The following is a 7,040-nucleotide window of genomic DNA, read 5'->3' as shown; positions in this document are numbered from 1 at the left end:
CAGGCACTATCATGTGATACCTAGGGAATCACGTAAGCGATGCTGCTAGGCGTTTAACGTGATTGGTTGGGTACTATCAGACTTGAGTTCTGACGTTCTTACTATCAAGGAGTTGATAAGTAAGAATGGAGCAATTGGGGTATGCTCATATAAGGACATGTTTAGTCCGAATCACATAGAGATGTGAACCCACGGCTAGTTGTATCAATGAACCATTGAGGGCCACACAAGTACTTGCTTTGTAAATCCCGAGGAGAAGTAAAATAGTTCAATGTGTTGAACGGCTTATAAATGTGTTTATAAGCGTAAAGAAAATTAGAAGTATGACTTCTATGAGAGAAATATAAATTTTAATTTATGGAACTGTTCCTAAGATTAAAATTTGGCCAAGTAAATAATGTAGTTGAAAATTGTGATTTTCATAAACATTGTTGTGGACTAAATTAAATTAATTCAAGTGTTGAATTAATTAAACACTAGTGGACCAAGTAGAGTCTAAATAATTAAATTAATTCAAGTGTTGAATTAATTAAATAATATTGAGTCTTGTAGAGCTCAATTTAAATAATTATTTAACTAGTGGGACTTGAGTAAAATCAAGTAATATTTAATTTATCTCAAATGTGTTTGAGATAATAAAATTTAGTCTATGGTTTTTAATGTGTTAAAAACCATATAATATATAAGTGAGACATGTAGGGTTTGCATGCTTGGGAGGTGAAGAGACTTCAATACTTTTTAATAAAATAATGCATGGCATGGGGAACATTTTTTTTCCACTTTTCCCACACCCAAGTCTAGACTTCACTCCCTCACTTGTATCTCTCCTTGGCCGAAAATTTGAGGGATTTTTCTCTCAAATTTTTCTTTCTTTTGTTCTTCATTTTCTTGGAGAAAAATTCTTCTCTTTGATAAATCCTTAAGTTTTTCTAGTGCAAAACTTAAGGGGATTTACATAGCCAAGTGGTGGGCCTTATTCTTGAAGGGGAAAAGAAGGAGCTTGTAGATTTCTCTACCAAAACAAGAGCTTTGTTATTTTAAACAAAGTTGGAGCCATTTCATCAACTCTAAGGAGTTGATAGGTAAATTTCTAAAAACATCCTATGTATGTTTTGTTTTTGTAAATATTGCACAAAACCATTTTTCATGGGGGCCGAAATTTTGCTCTTAAAATTTTAATTTTTCGCTTCCGTTGCGTTTCCGACCTCCGTAACCGGTCCGCTTTCATTCGGATCGTCCAACTCTTCGGTGCTACCGAACCATCTTCGGTCCGTCCGATCATGACCACGGTCAAAATTACACATTAAACCTTCTTAATCACCATTAATCCGTTAATTACCCAATTTGGAATTCGGGCTACTACATCAAGCATCGGGGCACATGCACGAAGAAATGCGCGCACATGTGCGACACGTCCAGAAACATTGGCGCACATGCGCGAGATAAGGCGTGCATATGCGCGACACCTCCAGTGAGTTTGGCGCACATGCACGAGTTGAAGCGCGCATATGCGCGAGGACTAGCACTGTCGAGACCAATAGGTCTCGCGCATATGCGCGAGACGTGTAATCTAAAGAATAAGCCATGTGTTTGTTTCATGCAAGATATATATATGGTGTGTCTTCATTTCCTTTCCTTACACCAGCTAAGAACCGAGAGAACTCCAAGAAGATTCAGCAAGTTCCTTCAAGCTTGCAATAGTGATTGTGCAAGATTTAGCCATCCGATTCTTATTCCGAGTTAGGATTTGGATTCCTTTCATCACCGGCTTCGAAAGGATGTAAGTATGATTCATTTTCAGAATGGTTCGAAATATATATGCTGGAGAAATTGTAATATGATTCATATTATGTGTTCTTGATATGAACAGCATAGTATATTCGCAACCGGATCAAAGAAATAGTATCGTATGCATTTGTTATGAATTTTAGCATATCTTGATTGAGAATATGCAGATTTCAAGTATTATCATATGCTTATGATGATGTTGTGAGTTGAGAATTATGGATTAGTGATATGTGTTGGGAGAATGATGAATTGAACTCTCTATTATGTTCTTAAGAGTATAGACATCGTAGTACCGTAAACAGATCGAGAAAATGATACCCTACGTGATTGTTATGATTTCTTAGCATGTCTTGAATTGAAAAGATAGAGATTTCAGAAGTGATATGAGATTATGATGTATAGATTGTGATGAATATGAGTTGAGGGTATTTATTATTGTTATATGAGGTGATCAGTATCGAGAATTCACGCCGATATGCCGTTGAATTGTACTGAAATTGATTGTTGAGTACAATGTGTTGAATTGAGTTAGAGTTTGATAGAATGTACGTTGATGATGTCATTCCAGATTTGTATTGGCGACTTTAATATCGAGACTTTCGACTACGAGAAATTGTACGACGAAAGGTATAATTCATGTTTTGTTTGGGGAAGACACAACTCAAATGAGATTCTATTTGAGTTTCCCAAAAAAATCACATACTAGATTTATTGTTTATCTCTTTGATATGATTTGGATTTTTTTATAGATTTATATTCAAATCTTTTGACATAATCATGCTTTGTCTATAGATTTATATTCAAGCATTGAGATCGGAGAGTCATTGACAGAATTGTCAAACTAGACGTTCGGTGTATCAACGCATAGGAGCAGATTTCCTCCGATTGTAGACATTCGATACAGACACGACCGAAGTCTAGGAGTAAGACATACAGTTACCCCGATTGGGAGGGTAGGTAACAGAAAGTGACGTCTTATTCACCCCGGGATCCCTAGCGTAGAGTCGAGTTGAGTCAAGATATGATTTGATTTGCATTGCATGCTTATATAGATTGCTTTCATAGACTATGGAACCCATTATTATTGCTTTTATGCATGATTCATGATTTTGTGTTAGCATGTATACATGTTTTATACTGGGATTTGTTCTCACCGAAGTTTCCGGCTGTTGTTATGTCTGTATGTGTGCATAACAACAGGTGGGGCAGGATCTGGGTCACGACAGAGATGAGTTCGAGATAGCGTGGTGACTACGGGCGCAGAAGATGACTAGTGGCTCTTACTAGACTTGTACTAGTTGTAGTTTATGGTTTGTATTAAACACTAGTTTGGATTGATGTATTAGAATAAGACATGTATTTATGTTGTAAAATAAAACTGAGAACTCTCTTGTGCTTGATTTATAAACATTAGAATTATTGTTAAAAAGCGAAAATTTGACCCACATTTTCTCACAGATCCAATTAATCCCAGATCGAATCGATTTAGAGCTCGGGTCCCCACAACAGGTGGTATCAGAGCGGTAGGTTCTGTAGACTGAGATAGAATATAATGAGCGGGGTAGATCGAGTCATATTCCTTGCTTTTGATGTGCTAGCATTATTTATTGCTTTCCTTATTATATGTTGTATTGTATCTGAGTTGATTTACAGCATATAATTGCCAAGACTGAATCAGAACCGATTCTGGATCAGAGGTATATGATCAGAGGAGGGCTGAGACAACTTGTATAGACTGTGTACTAACCTGTTTGATAACCAGATATGCCGCTTAGAAGGATACCGCAACCAACTACAGGAAAAGTTCCAGAACAGGGGAGTACGTCAGGTACTCAGATGGACGTAACCGTGACCCCGATGGAGACTTAGTTGAAGTGGTTTCAGTCGTTTCGACCCCCGACTTTAAAAGGCACTGAGAATGCAGCGGATTGCGAAACCTGGCTGGATGATATAGAAATGTTATTTGAATTACTTGCCTATACCGATGAACGTAGAGTAAAGCTGATTGGGCATCAATTGCAAGAAGTGGCCAAGAGTTGGTGGTTAACGGCGAAACGAGCCCTAGAACATCGAGGTATTGATATTACTTGGAAAGTCTTTAAAGATGAATTTTATCAACGTTTCTTTCCAATGTCATACCGAAAAGACAAAGGGGCAGAGTTCGCCAATTTGAGACAGGGGCAATGGAACATAGAGGAGTATGTTGCCAAATTTTCTTCCTTGCTTCGATTTGCACCACATGTAGCAGGGAATGACGAGGCGGTCGCCGATCAATTCATAAACGGTTTGAATCCGGATATCTTCACCTTGGTGAACACGGGGCGACCCAACACTTTTTCTGAGGCGCTGAACCGAGCAAAGGGATCAGAGGCTGGTTTTATTAGGCAGCGAGGAGCTTCCTATAGTGTTCAGGGTCAGAGACCGCCACCGTCCGCCGTACAGTTTCCACTACCTCCTCCTCAATTTGATAGTGGAAGCAGTAGTAGTGGCAAGAAGGATTTCTGAAAGCTAAGGGTAAGCAGTTCAAGAGAGCAGGGAGCAGTTCGTCGAGCTCCAGTGGGTCAAGGCGGAGAGGTCCTGGCCAGAGTTTAGATTATGCAGGTGCGTATTGCAGTTCGTGTGGAGGTAGGCATGCCACTGAGCAGTGTCAGGGAGTCATGGGCTCTTGTAACTATTGCAGACAACCGGGACACTTCGCCAGAGTTTGTCCCCAAAAAGGTGCCCAGAGATTTCAGAGTGCAGGGTCATCAGCTTCAGTAGCTCAGCCCGAGAGGCAAGCCTCGTCAGTCCATTCCTTCCAGCCCATGCCTACACAGTCCCAGCCTAGAGCCAAAGGTGGCCAGACAGTGAGCCAATCTCCCAGAAACATGCTCAGGTGTTTGCATTGACAAAGGAGCAGGCACATGATGCGCCAGACGACGTGATTGCAGGTAACTGTTTTCTTTGCGGTTATCCTGCATATGTGTTGATAGATACAGGTGCATCACATACATTTATATCAGAACGTTTTGCATTGTTGCATTCCTTGCCTGTCGAGTCAATGTCTACTATAGTATCTATTTCTTCTCCATTGGGAAGTGGTCTTATATCTGTGACTTCTGTTGGACACTGTATACTACAGTTTTAGGGACATGAGAATGATTTAGATTGTGTTGTACTTGGTCTATCTGATTTTGATTGTATTGTCGGGATTGACATGTTGACTAAGTACAGAGCTACCGTAGACTGTTTTCACAAGATTGTCAGATTCATACCTGAAATGACAGAAAAGTGGAAATTCTATGGTAAGGGTTCCAGATCTCGGATTCCCTTGGTATCTGCTTTGACTATGAGTAGATTTTTACAGAAAGGAGCAGAGGGGTTCCTTATTTATTCTGTAGATCTACAGAAATCGAGCCCGGCATTGGCAGATTTGCCAGTAGTACGGGAGTTTGCTGATGTATTTCCTGACAAGATTCCAGGGTTACCTCCAGCTCGGTAGGTTGATTTCAGCATAGATCTTATTCCAGGTACCATTCCTATTTCGAGAGCTCCGTATAGGATGGCGCCGATAGAGCTGAAAGAACTGAAAGCACAGTTAGAAGATCTTCTAGCCAAGGGATATATCAGACCTAGTGTATCTCCTTGGGGTGCTCCAGTGCTATTTGTGCGAAAGAAAGACGGTTCTAGGAGATTGTGTATAGATTACAGGCAACTGAACAAGGCAACGATAAAGAACAAATATCCTTTGCCTAGAATCGACGACTTATTTGATCAGTTGCAGGGATTTTATATTTATTCCAAGATTGATTTGCGATCGGGATATCACCAACTCAGAGTTTGAGATGTTGATATATCGAAGACAGCATTCCAAACCAGATATGGACATTACGAATTTATTGTCATGCCTTTTTGTTTAACGAATGCTCCAACGGTGTTTATGAGTTTGATGAACCGCATCTTTCAGAGGTACTTGGATGAGTTTGTGATTGTTTTTATTGATGATATTTTGGTGTACTCTAAGAATCTGAATGAGCATGCCAATCATTTGAGAATTGTGTTGCAAACACTGAGAAATGAAAGATTATATGCTAAGCTGTCAAAATGTGAGTTTTGGCTGAGACAGGTTGTCTTCTTGGGTCATATCATATCTGGAGATGGTATTTCTGTGGATCCGAGTAAAGTTGAAGCTGTTATAAGTTGGCCGAGACCGGTTTCTGGGCCAGAGATACGCAGTTTCATGGGTCTAGCAGGGTACTATAGAAGATTCATCAAAGATTTCTCCAGCATTGCGAAACCGATTACCCAATTGCACAGAAGAATACGCCATTTGTGTGGTCTGAAGATTGTGAGTCTAGCTTCTTAGAATTGAAGAAGAGGCTGACCAGTGCACCTGTCTTGATGATTCCTTCAGGTACGAGTGATTTCGTTGTATATTGTGATGCATCTCACAGAGGATTGGGGTGTGTTCTTATGTAGCGAGGTCATGTGATTGCATACGCCTCGAGACAGCTGAAGACTCACGAGACTCGATACCCAATTCATGATCTTGAATTGGCGGCTATCGTATTTGCATTAAAGATTTGGCATCATTATATTTATGGCGAGAAATTTGAAATCTACTCGGATCATAAAAGCCTTGAAGTACTTATTTTCTCAGTCAGAATTGAACATGAGACAGCGCAGATGACTCGATTTGTTGAAAGACTTTGATTGCGAAATCAAATACTATCCAGGGAAGTCAAATGCAGCAGAAGACTGCCTTGAGTCGAAATGTTTGTGCTTTATCCTTGTCGACGATAGGGGTTTCGAATTTAGTTGAAGATTGCTGTTTGTCTGGATTATCATTTGATACAGGTAGTAGACCATTGCTACTTGCTTCGATTCAAGTTGAGGCAGATTTGATTATGCGAATTAAAGAAGCACAAAGAACGGATCAGAATGTTCAGAGATCAATTCAGATGGTCAGATCAGGGCATGTGTCAGAATATCAGGTGCGTGATCATGTGCTATACGTGAATAACCGTCTTGTAGTGCCAGATGTTTCAAATTTGAAACAACAGATATTTTCAGAAGCGCACTGTAGTCGGTTTAGCATTCATCCTGGAGGCCGTAAAATGTACAACGATTTGAAGACACAATTCTAGGTGGAAACAAATGAAGACAGATTGCAGAATTTGTGTCTAAGTGCTTAAACTGCCAACAGGTGAAGGCTTGAGAGAAAGAAACCCGGAGGTTTACTTCAGAGTTTGTCTATTCCAGAATAGAAATGG

Source organism: Primulina eburnea, chromosome 11 (assembly GCF_022965805.1).
Source record: "Primulina eburnea isolate SZY01 chromosome 11, ASM2296580v1, whole genome shotgun sequence".
NCBI classification, from domain to species: Eukaryota; Viridiplantae; Streptophyta; class Magnoliopsida; order Lamiales; family Gesneriaceae; genus Primulina; species Primulina eburnea.
Note: the sequence above shows the minus strand (reverse complement) of the source record.